Here is a 13,296-nt window from a genome sequence, read left to right on the forward strand (position 1 = left end):
CCACAATTTATGTTCAGAGATTGCAGTAAAGACAGGTGTAATAAATTATAAAAGTATTAATTTGGAGAACTAGCAAATGTCCATGAAATCTTCACAATTTATGTTCTTCTGTCATGGCTTCAGCAGGTCCCTCTCTTGGGGGTCCCTGACTTCCCACAACATCTGGGGTAGATTGTGTTTTCCAATATTGCCACAGCAATACTTCCAGTCCTCTTCCAGAATCGTGCTGCTCCCCCACCAAGAGTCTGATTCTCTTACCCTTTTCATAGAAATGTGGCTGTCCTTTTTTGGCTGCCTTGACTGATAGAAGGTGGTAGAAGTGAGACTGAGTCATAGACAGCAAAATGCCTCTGCCAGGTCTTTCTCTCTCAGGACAACTGCCCTTTGTACACAGCCTCCATGTTGGGAGGAAGCTCAGGCCATGTGTGGAGGCATCAGAGCCAATAGTCCCCACTAAGAACTTGAAGCTACCACCAGCCTCAACTACCACAAACACCAACCAGTGAGCCTTAAGAAGATTCCAGTCCACAGCCTGCTCCACTCCAGTGGTGTCAGGCAGCTGAGATAAGCTCTCCCTGCTAAGAATTAACTGATTTGCTAATTAATGAGCAAAATAAATGTTGTCATAATTTCCCTAAATTCTACACAAGACGCTTCACACTATTTGCAATAGCAAAGACATGGAATCAACCTAGATACCCATCGGTAGTAGACAGGATAAAGAAAACGTGGTACATGTATACCATGGAATACTACACAGCCATCAGTAACAGACTGGATAAAGAAATGTGGTACAAGTATACCATGGAATACTACACAGCGATAAGAAAGAACAAAATCACATCTTTTGCAACAACACTGATGCAGCTAGAGGTCATTATTCTAAGTGTATTAATGCAGGAACAGAAAACCAAATCCTACACAGTCTTACTTAGAAGCGGGAGCTAAATATCGAGTACACATAGATACAAAGAGGGAACAATAGACGCTGGAGCATACTTGAGGGTGGAAGGCGAGGCTAGAAAAACTGCTTGTGGGTCCCCGTGCTGGCTACCTGGGCGATAAAATCATTTCAAAACTGCTTATTGGTTCCCGTGCTGACTACCTGGGCGATAAAATCATTTGAAAACTGCTTATCGGTTACCATGCTGGCTACCTGGGCGATAAAATCATTTGAAAACTGCTTGTGGGTTCCCGTGCTGACTACCTGGGCGATAAAATCATTTGAAAACTGCTTATCGGTTACCATGCTGACTACCTTGGCGATAAAATCATTTGAAAACTGCTTATCGGTTACCATGCTGGCTACCTGGGCGATAAAATCATCTGAAAACTGCTTATGGGTTCCCGTGCTGACTACCTGGGCGATAAAATCATTTGAAAACTGCTTATTCGTCCCCGTGCTGACTACCTGGGCGATAAAATCATTTGAAAAACTGCTTATTAGTTACTGTGCTGACTACCTTGGCGATAAAATCATTTGAAAACTGCTTATGGGTTACCATGCTGACTACCTGGGTGATAAAATCATTTGAAAACTGCTTATTGGTTACCGTGCTGACTACCTTGGCAATAAAATCATTTGAAAAACTGCTTATTAGTTACTGTGCTGACTACCTTGGCGATAAAATCATTTGTACACCAAACCCCAGTGACACTCAATTTACCCATGTAACAAACCTGCACACATACCCCTGAACCTAAAATAAAAGTTAAAAAAAAGAAAGGTCTACGAATGGTCAAAGAGCACATAAAAATTCCCCAAATCAGAAATCATTCTGGAATTGCAGATTAAAATCACAATGAGACACACTATGCACTCATTAGGAGAAGCAAAATCAAAATGGTGACGATGGCAGTGTCGGGAGGGCACAGAGCAACTGAAACCCCCACTACTCAGCCAATCTGGAAAATACTTTCACCTGAAAATAAAAAAGTTAAACATGTGCTTTCAAAAAAGTCAGCAATTCAGCTCATGGATATTTATGCAAAATAACTTATTTAAAAGCTTACACAAAAACCTGTACGTGAATGTTCATGGAAATTTTATTTATAATTGCCCCCAATTGGAACAAATACATGTACCTATCAACTGGTGAATGAATGGGTGAGAAAATTGTTATATTCTTACAGTGGACGGCCAGATTGTTCTTAAAACTGTGTTATATTCCTACAGTGGATGGCCGGATGGTTCTTAAAACTGTGTTATATTCCTACAGTGGACAGCCGGATGGTTCTTAAAACTGTGTTATATTCCTACAGTGGACGGCCAGATTATTCTTAAAACTGTGTTATATTCCTACAGTGGATGGCCGGATGGTTCTTGAAACTGTGTCATATTCCTACAGTGGACATCCGGATGGTTCTGGAAACTGTGTTATATTCCTACAGTGGACGGCCGGATGGTTCTTAAAACTGTGTTATATTCCTACAGTGGATGGCTGGATGGTTCTTAAAACTGTGTTATATTCCTACAGTGGATGGCCGGATGGTACTTGAAACTGTGTCATATTCCTACAGTGGACGGCCAGATGGTTCTTAAAACTGTGTTATATTCCTGCAGTGGACAGCCGGATGGTTCTTAAAACTGTCATATTCCTACAGTGGACGGCCGGATGGTTCTTAAAACTGTGTTATATTCCTACAGTGGATGGCCGGATGGTTCTTAAAACTGTGTTATATTCCTACAGTGGACGGCCGGATGGTACTTGAAACTGTGTCATATTCCTACAGTGCACGGCCGGATTGTTCTTAAAACTGTCATATTCCTACAGTGGACAGCCGGATGGTACTTGAAACTGTGTTATATTCCTACAGTGGACGGCCGGATGGTACTTGAAACTGTGTTATATTCCTACAGTGGATGGCCGGATGGTACTTGAAACTGTTATATTCCTACAGTGGACGGCCGGGTTGTTCTTGGAGACTGAAGACGCAGGGAGGGACCTACTTCAAATGCTGGTAAGAAAACTTTGGGGGTGATGGGGAGGGTCTGTTTATTAATCATGATGCCAACTCCACAGGAGCATACACCTCTGAAAATCAATGGATTGTGACTTTAAACGAGAACATTTTATTCTAAGTGAATAATACATCAACGAATTTTCTATTAAAAACATATTCACGGAAATACATGTGCAAGAATCTTTGTAGCTTCATTATTCACACTCTAAATAAGGCCTTTTGCTTTTTCTGTTGCTCTATGATTTAAAAAAATTAATGTAGAAAAAGGCACATTACAGTTTTATTATGTTTTTCGTTTTGTAAAACCAATGTGTTTAATTTAAAATATCTGGGAAATAAAAGAATATACAAAAAATAATTAACTGTAATTCTACCACACTATTCTAATCACTATTAACTTTATGTGTGTTTTCTTCCAGTTTTGTAAAAATTATTTTTAACGTAATTTAGACTATTGCATTAGTTTATCGTTAAAGTTATTAATAATTATTAATAAATATGTTTCCCAGTTGTTCACATCATATACTTTAATAGACCCTTTGTCATGTCATTAAATTCATAACTGATTTAAAGTTAGCATAGAAATCTCCTTTTGAACAAATGAAGGTTAGAGCAAAAGAAATGGATCTTTCCTGTATGAGATCACACATCTCATGGTTTGGGCTTTCTGAACCTGGTCTTGGCTGATAAAAGGAAATTTGAGAAACAGCAGCTCAGACCTGCCTATTCTAAACAACTGTTGTGAAAAAGATTATTCAAAATATTCTTTTTTTTTTTTTTTTTGCAATAATACAATGAGTATTTATTCAACTGTAGTTGAATCTCAGGAAAAACAGCAAGATCTATGGCTTTTTAAAAAAGTTTTTTTTTTATTGTTATACTTTAGGTTTTAGGGTACCTGTGCACAATGTGCAGGTTTGTTACATATGTATCCATGTGCCATGTTGGTTTGCTGCACCCATTAACTCGTCATTTAGCATTAGGTATATCTCCTAATGCTGTCCCTCCCCCCTCCCCCCACCCCACAACAGTCCCTGGAGTGTGATGTTCCCCTTCCTGTGTCCATGTGTTCTCCTTGTTCAATTCCCACCTATGAGTGAGAACATGCGGTGTTTGGTTTTTTGTCCTTGCGATAGTTTACTGAGAATGATGTTTTCCAGTTTCATCCGTGTCCCTACAAAGGACATGAACTCATCGTTTTTTATGGCTGCATAGTATTCCATGGTGTATATGTGCCACATTTTCTTAATCCAGTCTATCGTTGTTGGACATTTGGGTTGGTTCCGACTCTTTGCTATTGTGAATAGTGCCGCAATAAACATACGTGTGCATGTGTCTTTATAGCAGTATGATTTATAGTCCTTTGGGTATATACCCAAAATATTCTTTTAGTGAAAATAGTCCTGAGCTATATATGACATACATCTAAGTGTGTCTACTAACTGGCACATTTCATTGTATAATCCCTGGACAATTAACATTTAATGAAAAGCTTTGAAATAAGTAAATTGTGCCATCTTAAATTAAATTGTGATGATTGGATTTCCACTGGAAATCTCATAAGAAAACAAGAAGACATTTCTTAGGAAACAAATGTACTATTAATTCAATAGAGAATAGAAAGTGATGTCTCTAGCTTGCTATAAAAGATAAGATATTTTTTTCATATTTGGATAAAAAGCGTTATAATTAGGGCACTAATTGGGGGCCAGGGACTTTAAGTGGAGTTATGTTACAATTTTGTTTATACCATAAAAATAGTTATATTTTTTCTTTAAACACATCACAAGAGTACAATGAATTAACTGAAAGTTGTGATTAATATGTAAAAATTGATTTTGCAATTGGTGATGAGAATTTGAAATCTAAAAAAACTGAAAATGTGTTAAAATTGATATGCATAGGTGTTAACAATTTTCTGGAAACTCTCTTGCTTTCCAAGAGGGCATTTTGAGCACTTGAGAGGAGCGATGGCTTCCTTTCATGACTGACATGCTGTGCGTTACTATAACGTGCTCTGTTAGCATGGTAATTACAGCCTGCACAGCCAGGGTGCAGGATAATCACTACCTGTAAGTGTTTACAAGAGAAAAGACATGCTGCAAGAAACGGAACTGTATTACTTTAGACCTAACTGTTAGCATTCTCTCACAGTCATCTCATGGTCTTAGAAATACATGATACTCCTTGTTTCCCTATCATTTTTAGTGTCTGAGAAGGTCACAGAGAACTGAATTCTGTAATGATCCTTCATTACTCAGTGTTCTCACTGATTCTTTCTTACCTTGGCTATTTTTTACTAGTTAATGTGGGATTTTTTTACCCGTTGAGTATTTCTTATCCCTGAATTACTCATCAAAGGTCCACATGACATTTTCTCAACTCGATGTTTCCTTCATAAATCTTCTTGGAGCTATAGTTTCCTCCTTTCCATTCTCAGAGTTGAGATTTCCATGGCTTCAAACATGGACTACTTGAACAATGGCAGATACAGTCCCTGATGAACATGTATTGGTGTAGAGATATAAGGGGTAAAAGTCACCTCCAGGCTTCAAGTAGCTCATAAGTTAGTAGATACGGTGAGTAAATAAACACACATACATGCACATGTGCACATGCATGCACACAAGCGCAATACACAACTCACACACATGTGCACTCATGAACAGCTGCACATATACACACATACATATGCACACGCAAGTACGGTGTGATCTGCGCCTTTTCAACCAGCTAATCACCAGGCAAGGGATACAGAAGCCTGCCTCTGGTGTGAATAGAGGAGATCATATCCAAAGCATAGCCATAGTTATTTACACATGCTTGAAGTATTCGTAGTGTGTCACGGCCTTAGAAAAGGGTGCACACAGGTTGCGGGCCCTTGGCTGGCACTGTGTTTGCTCAACAACATGTGTGCCTCTCACATGAGCCAGCGGTTTAACCACTGGCTTCACCATGGGTGAAAAGTGAAGCTTTGGCTTTTCATAAGAGGCTGGATTGGGACACCTGGAATAAGAAAATTACTCACCATTTTCGGAGGGACGGAGGCCCTGGAAATGCCATCAATAGACCTCAGGGCTTGTGAAATGGTGACACTGGACTGGTGGCAGCCAGTTTGCAGATATGGGCAGGAAGATCCCAAACCTAATGTCACCAGCACAGTGGACAACACCATGGTGGAGAAACACGTGGGTATCAAACTGATAGACCAGCAACCAGGTAATCCACACCCAGCACCCCACCTGTCCTGCAGCTTCAGCGACCTCCTTAAATTCCACAGGAGTTTGGTCCAGAAAACAGGTTTCACTATGAAGGCATTTAAATACCTGAGGGTCCTCAAAACCAAAGCTTAGGCAAGAAAGAACTTAGCAGGAATGCAGGTGTGGGATTTGGAGAGACGCCCTTGCCATGGCTCACCTTGGAGGGGCGGCCTCTGACCTCCAGGCTGGGTAGGGGCCACGTGCAGGTAGGTTTCTGCTCATCCTGGCATGTCCCCCTGCTCCTGGCCCCTGCCACACACACCCAGAATTCTTTACCTTAATGGCCTTTGTGATTTTTCTAAGAAGTTTATTTTCCTTTGTTGACTTTTATAAGAAGTTGTGATTATGTATTTTTATTTTCTCACTCATTTGACTGCCAGTTCCTTGAAGACAGATAAAATTCGCTCCTGCCATATCTCCACCCCTAAGCACAGTGTTCAGCAAACATTTGTCAAATTGTGCTAAAAAAGGAGGGGAGTTAAAATATTTAATAAGAACTTTGCAAACATTTTTCTGTTCAAGTGTCAATAAAATTCCAAAGGATTGGATTTGAAAGATTCAACAGAGAAATAACCTGTTGAAATTGTTCTCACCACACACACACACACACACACACACACACACACACAGACACACACACGGTGACTATGTGAGTAATGGTAATTAACTTGATTGTGGTGACTGTTTCACAAAGTATAGCAATGCATCACGTAGTGTACCTTGAACATATGTGTTTTTTATTTGTCAGGTATATTTCAAAAAAGCTGAAACAAAAGAAAGTTCTTAATCCTACTAGAAATGAAAGGCCTTTTACAGCTTAAAATACACAACACTTCAAAGAAAATAAAAAGATGAAAGCTGTAGGAATTTTACAGCTTTCTGTTTTATGGCAAGTAAATATCCTATGTGATAATCAAATTTTCACCTCTAAAGGTAAAAGTTAGCAAGAAACATCATTAGCTAGCTCATCCAGATCATAAAATAACATATTTTTCTCTAAAGTTCAGTTGAGAATACCTGAAATTGGTACTCATATGTAATATTTGCCAGAAATTCAAGGAGAACACACACACACACAGATATTCCACATAGAAATTTATTCAGGTATTTATTAAATTTTTCTATTGGTCAGACATCATAGAGCTCCTTTTCTCATGGAGTTTCTATTTACTCTAAGACAAAATAAGTAAAATTTAGCAAAATAGCCATTGCGTGAAGAAGGAGCCATGAGTACTCTTGAGAAAGAGAAAACAAGCAAGTGGGTAAGCAGGCCAGACATGCAGGACCTGCTGTTTGCAGCAATATGGTCCTGGGAGGCCTTACTAGAAAAGCCGGATTTCAGTGTTGTCCGGAAAATGGCAAGGAAGCGATCTAATGCAGAGATCTAGTGAGAGACATTGTCAAGCAGAGGGATGGGGCAGTGCAAAGACCCTGGGGCAGGGACACTATGGTGCTGGAGGGACCAGGTGCCAGTGTGGTGAGAGCTGACTTCTGCAGGAGTGAGGTGGGGTCCCCTCTGCAGGGCTTGGCTGACCAGTGGAATGGCAGGTCTTTCCAAACCTAGAGGGGGCCAAGTGTGTTTCAGAACTTGAACTTACCCAGATTTTCAGGAAAGTAATTCAAAATCAAAGTTTTCTAACTAGAAATCATGTCCAGAAATACAGTTAAAAGGCCAGGCCTGGTGGCTCACACCGGTAATCGCAGCACTTTGGAAGGCTGAGGCGGGCAGATCATTTGAGGTCAGGAGTTCAAGACCAGCCTGACCAACACGGTGAAACCCCGTCTCTACTAAAATACAAAAATTATCCAGGCATGGTGGTGGGTGCCTATAATCCCAGCTACTTGGGAGGCTGAGGCAGGAGAATCACTTGAACCTGGGAGGTGGAGGTTGCAGTGAGCCATCATACTACTGCATTCCAGCCTAGGTGACAGAGTGAGACTCCCTCTCAAAAAAAAAAAAAAAAAAAAAAAGTGGCTCATGCCTCTAATCCCAGCACTTTGGGAGGCCGAGGTGGGGGGATCACATGAGGTCAGGAGTTTGAGATCAGCCTGCCCAACATGGAGAAACCCTATCTTTACTAAAAATACAAAATATTAGCCTGGCATGATGGTGCGTGCCCGTAATCCCAGCTACTTGGGAGGCTGAGGCAGGAGAATTGCTTGAACATGGGAGGCACAGGTGGTGGTGAGCTGAGATCGCGCCATTGCACTCCAGCCTGGGCAACAAGAAACTCAATGTAAAAAAACAAAAAAGCCTGGAAACTCCGTCTAAAAAAAAATCACATAATTTTCTGCATATTACCATTAAAACACAGTCTCCCATGGGGTCTGGGCATTGCCGTGTGATCGTTTATGTGGACAGAACAGCAGAGAAAAGGTGGAAAGAACAAAGGTGAGAGGCAGCTCTCATTTCAGACCAGAACACCTTCTGTTGTACTGGAAGTTTTGGCTTTCAGCTCTTACTATTTGGTCTTGAGGAGCTCAGAATTGTTGAAATGGGATTGGGACCTTGGCCTTTTGTTTTGATTGTGAGTAAGATGTGGTACAAGGAGAAAGGAAGGAAGACTGATGCTTTTAACACATCCCTGGTAGCTGTGTGGAGATGGTGACCAGAACAATCTAGAACCAGTTGTTTGCTGCACTCAATTGTATGAGGTGCAATACGTGTCTTACTTTCTTTATGCGTATTGTGTAACTGAGACACCATGTGATGGGTTTTAGTATGTCCAGTTTGCTCAGTATCCATACCTTAAAATGTTTAAGTTCATATTCTCCATTAGCTCTTTTTCCTAGGTCTTTTCTTTGTAGTGTTTCTGTAAAGCAGACCTACAAACTGTATGTATGAAATATTTATTTATTTATTTATTTGTTTATTTATTTATTTATTTATTTATTGAGAGAGAGTTCCACTCTTGTTGCCCGGGCTAGAATGCAATGGCGTGATCTCAGCTCACCGCAACCTCCACCTCCCGGGTTCAAGTGGTTCTCCTGTCTCAGCCTCCCGAATAGCTGGGATGACAGGCATGTGCCACCATGCCAGGCTAAGTTTGTATTTTTAGTAGAGACGGGGTTTCTCCACATTGGTCAGGCTAGTCTCGAACTCCCAACCTCAGGTGATCTGCCCGCTTCGGCCTCCCAAAGTGCTGGGGTTACAGGCGTGAGCCACCACGCCCGGCCGAAATATATTTTTTTACTTTTCTGTTTACCTTGCATTTTCTGAAAATTCCTTTTATTGTTTATATCACACCCTGGGGTGCTGGCATTCTATCATCTGCAAACTGTTAAGTCTATTTTGAGCACGGACAATAATTGTTTCCACTGAGATCTCATTGCAACAGCTGATAAAGAAGTGAGACCCATAGCTACCAGAGTGATAATATGTGGACGTCACAAATGCCTGAATCCTGCTTTCCTCTATCCATGTTTAAACATGTCTTATACACATCACACTGCTACATGGTCTTTGGCGTCCTGAATAGAAATTAAATGACTTGATTCATGGTGGGTTTTCTCTTGTCTCTCATTTTCCTTGTTGTCGAGTTAATATTTTCAACATTTACCCTAAAATGCAACATGAGGGACCAACCTCATTTCTAGCCTAGGGAAGAAAGTCCCCTGATAAGTACATGTACACGTCTGTCAGGGTCTGGATGGTCACTGAGCCCAGGGAGGAGGGTGGTGCCTACTGGGCTTCCCGCTGCCCGGGATGGGGCTGTCCGTGTATTTGTTTGTTGACTTGAAGCCATATGACTGGAACTGCCTCCTTTTCTTTTCTATTTTTTTCATCTTCTTCTTTTTTTTTTAACAATTCAGTGGGTTTCTGTGTACACTGACTCTTGTGGCTGCACCAGTGATGGGCTGGAGGAGGTATCCCGAGGGGCCAGAGCCCACCTTTGTTTCCTCTGGGATCTGAAGCGGAAACGCATCCCTGGGGTGAATCCTTGCTTCTCCAGGGGGTCTGTTCTCCCTGCACAGGATTCTGGCCAGTGGAGGACACACACTTTAAGCTGCTTTGGTCTCCTTCATGAAGAAGAGGCCACCTGCGCACACCTGGGTGTAACAGGCCCCTGCCCGACTGCCTGGCATGGTGATCAGCCCCTGTCCCGGGGAACCTGCTCGCTTCTCCCTGTCTGTTCCTCTAGGACTGTTCTCCTGAGCCTAGGGCAGTGCCTGGCACACAGTGAGTCTTACTGACCTGCATGTCAAATGCACAAATGCTCAACGGTATTTCTGAGACCACTGTAACTTCAAAAATGCCAGTATCTCCCTTTGGTCTGGGGACCTTGTAATTGCAGAATCACCTTGCAAATGCGCACTGGATCTATTCAGCCCAGCTGGGCGGTCACAGTGCAGCTGGACCTTGCAAATGCGCACTGGATCTATTCAGCCCAGCTGGGTGGTCACAGTGCAGCTGGAGACGTTCCCTTGGCTCAGAGGATGCTCTTGAAGCCACGCACAGCCGGGGCCCCGAGGCAGGAAGATGATTCTGTTTTCGTGTTTTTCTGATTTCTCTTTATAAAACTTTCCCCCAGTAATTACCATTTCAAAGAGAATGGGAGCATATTAACCAGGTATATTCTCTACAGCAGGATCTCTGTCTTGAAAAGATAATAATTAAAAATAATAACAAGAGAGGTCACACCATCACTTAACTCAACATTTGTCTAGTTATTTCTGAATAATTTATCCAAGCTTGTATGATATTCAGGTATTTTGAAATAATATATAATTTTAATCTGATTTTAATACCCTATAAGCCTGTTTTTTTTTTCTGTAATTTAAACAATAGATAACATATTTTTAAAATAAGAACAAATAACTGAACGTAATTCCTTTTGAATGGCTACCTTTGTCATAAAATTCTTAGGTGAATTCCTCTTTTACTGAAATTCTTACTGGGCTGGAAAGCAGGAAAGCTTCCCCTAAGCTTTTGTGTCAGATAAATCCAGTAGCATTTCTTGACTTCTATTTTTCTATATACACATCTTAAAAAAATTAACTAATATTATCGGTAGTGTCTCCTACAGCTGGAAGATCTCATATGCTTTCCCTGCCATTTCTCTGTGTGGCACTATAGTTGCTATTACTAAGATACAAAGCAATTAGAATAGAAGCTGCTGGATATTTAAATATTGGTCAGCACTGATATTATACTCAGGTGTGGGTTGTAGTTTTGAAAAATAATGTAAGATGCAATTTGTACCCTCTAGGAACTCTTTTGATAAATAAGACAAAAATAAATGAAAGAACTAAAAGACAGAAATGGACAGTGTGAAACTGGATGTCAAAGACGTGGTGGGGAGAAGGGGAGTCAGGAGCAAGGGCTGGAGGAGAGTCAGGAGGTCGGAGGCTCCTGGGAGGCAGTGGCAGTGGAGACCCGAGCCTGGGTGAAACCAGGGATCTGGCACCTTCTGTAAATGCTGCTTAAATGGCTCAATACTGGCCAGAGGGCTGTGGATGGATGTGGGGGGAGGACAAGGGAGGAGAACAACTCTGCATCCCTCAGTCTGGGAGGACTCAGCAGAGCCTCAGTTACGCAGGTGATGGAAGAGGCTGACAAGGCAGACAGGATCTGGAGGTTACCTGGACCTGCCTGCCAGGCTCAGGGCAGAGGGATGAGGCCATGCCACCAGAGCCCTAGAGCTGGGCACCCATCCCGAGGCCCCACAGGGCAGGCTGTGGTGGGAGAAGCTCAGCTTCCCGCCTGCCACCCCCCTCCCACCTGCCCCTCTGTTGTGGAATCAGCTGTCGCTGGAGGCTGTGGGACAAAGGCCAGGGACCTGAAGAGAGGAACTGGCCAACGGAGGTGCCCACGTCCATCCAGCACCTGAGATGTGCTGGCCACGTGGCAGGATTCTGTGCCATGAATTTTAGAGACCAGAAAATGAAGGTATAGAAAGATTTGGTAACATACTCTTCCCATCTAACTGACATTTTGTATCCCTTGAGCAACATGTCCCCACCACACAGCCCCAGCCCCTGGTGATAATCGTTCCTTTCTCTACTTCTACAGGTTCAACATCTTCAGCCTCCACATACAAGTGAGACTGCGCAGCGTCCGTCTTTCTGTGCCTGGCTTACTGCATGGAACACGATGTCTTCCAAGTTCAAGATCTGTCGGACAACATGGTGACTTAGTGGATAACTGTGATGGTTAATATCAAGTGTCAACTTGATTAGATTGAATAATGCAAAGTATTGATCCTGGGTGTGTCTGTGAGGGAGCTGCCAAATGAGATTAACATTTGAGTCAGTGGACTGGGAGAGGCAGACCCACCTTTAATTCGGGTGGGCACCTTCTAATCAGCTGCCAGCATGGCTAGAATAAAGCAGACAGGAGAAGGCGGAATGAGCCGACTTGAGAGTCTCCAGCCTGCATCTTTCTCCCGTGCTGGATGCTTCCTGCTGTAGAGTATCAGACTCCAAGTTCTTCGGCTTTTGGACCCTTGAATTTACATCAGTGGTTTACCAGGGGCTCTCGGGTCTTTGGCCACAGACTCTTGGCTGCACTTTCGGCTTCCCTAGTGCAGGGAAGGTTTCAGGACTTGGACTGATCCATCACTGGCCTCCTTGCTCCTCAACTTGCAGACAGACTATTGTGGGACTTCACCTTGTGATCGCGTAAGTCAATTCTTCTTAATAAGCTCCCTTCCATATATACATCTATCCTATCAGTTCTGTTCCTCTAGAGAACACTAATACAATAACAATATAATATATGTTTGAAAATTGCTAAAAGAGTAATTTTAAGTGTTCTCACCATATAATATGAGGTGATGTATGTTAAGTAGCTCAATTTAGTCATTTCACAAGGCAGACAAATTTCAAAACATGTTGTACATGATGGATTGAATATAGACAATTTTTATGTGTCAGTTATAAAGATGAAAAACAAAGAACCTGGGAATTTCTCACCAGGGAAGGGTCTTTTAGAATCAACAAGGACTTTCAGATTCCTATGTCCCCTTCTCATGTCGCTCAGCGTGGAAGATGTTTTTATATCTATATGAACACAAAAGGCCTGCAGTTGTTAATTACTTGTCATATTAAAGCCCACAGGCTACACTGTAGA

At 42.0% G+C, this 13,296-nt stretch overlaps 1 long non-coding RNA gene across 1 annotated transcript in view; it reads left to right on the forward strand.

Moving 5' to 3' along the window:
- Positions 1-13,296, forward strand: part of LOC129491808 (uncharacterized) — a 146,954-nt gene that overhangs the window by 18,485 nt on the left and 115,173 nt on the right. Inside the window, exon 2 of the long non-coding RNA XR_010113790.1 lies at positions 12,238-12,845. This is a non-coding gene — a long non-coding RNA (uncharacterized lncRNA). The remainder of the gene's footprint in view (positions 1-12,237; positions 12,846-13,296) is intronic.

The sequence above is a fragment of the Symphalangus syndactylus genome, chromosome 10, assembly GCF_028878055.3.
Source record: "Symphalangus syndactylus isolate Jambi chromosome 10, NHGRI_mSymSyn1-v2.1_pri, whole genome shotgun sequence".
NCBI classification, from domain to species: Eukaryota; Metazoa; Chordata; class Mammalia; order Primates; family Hylobatidae; genus Symphalangus; species Symphalangus syndactylus.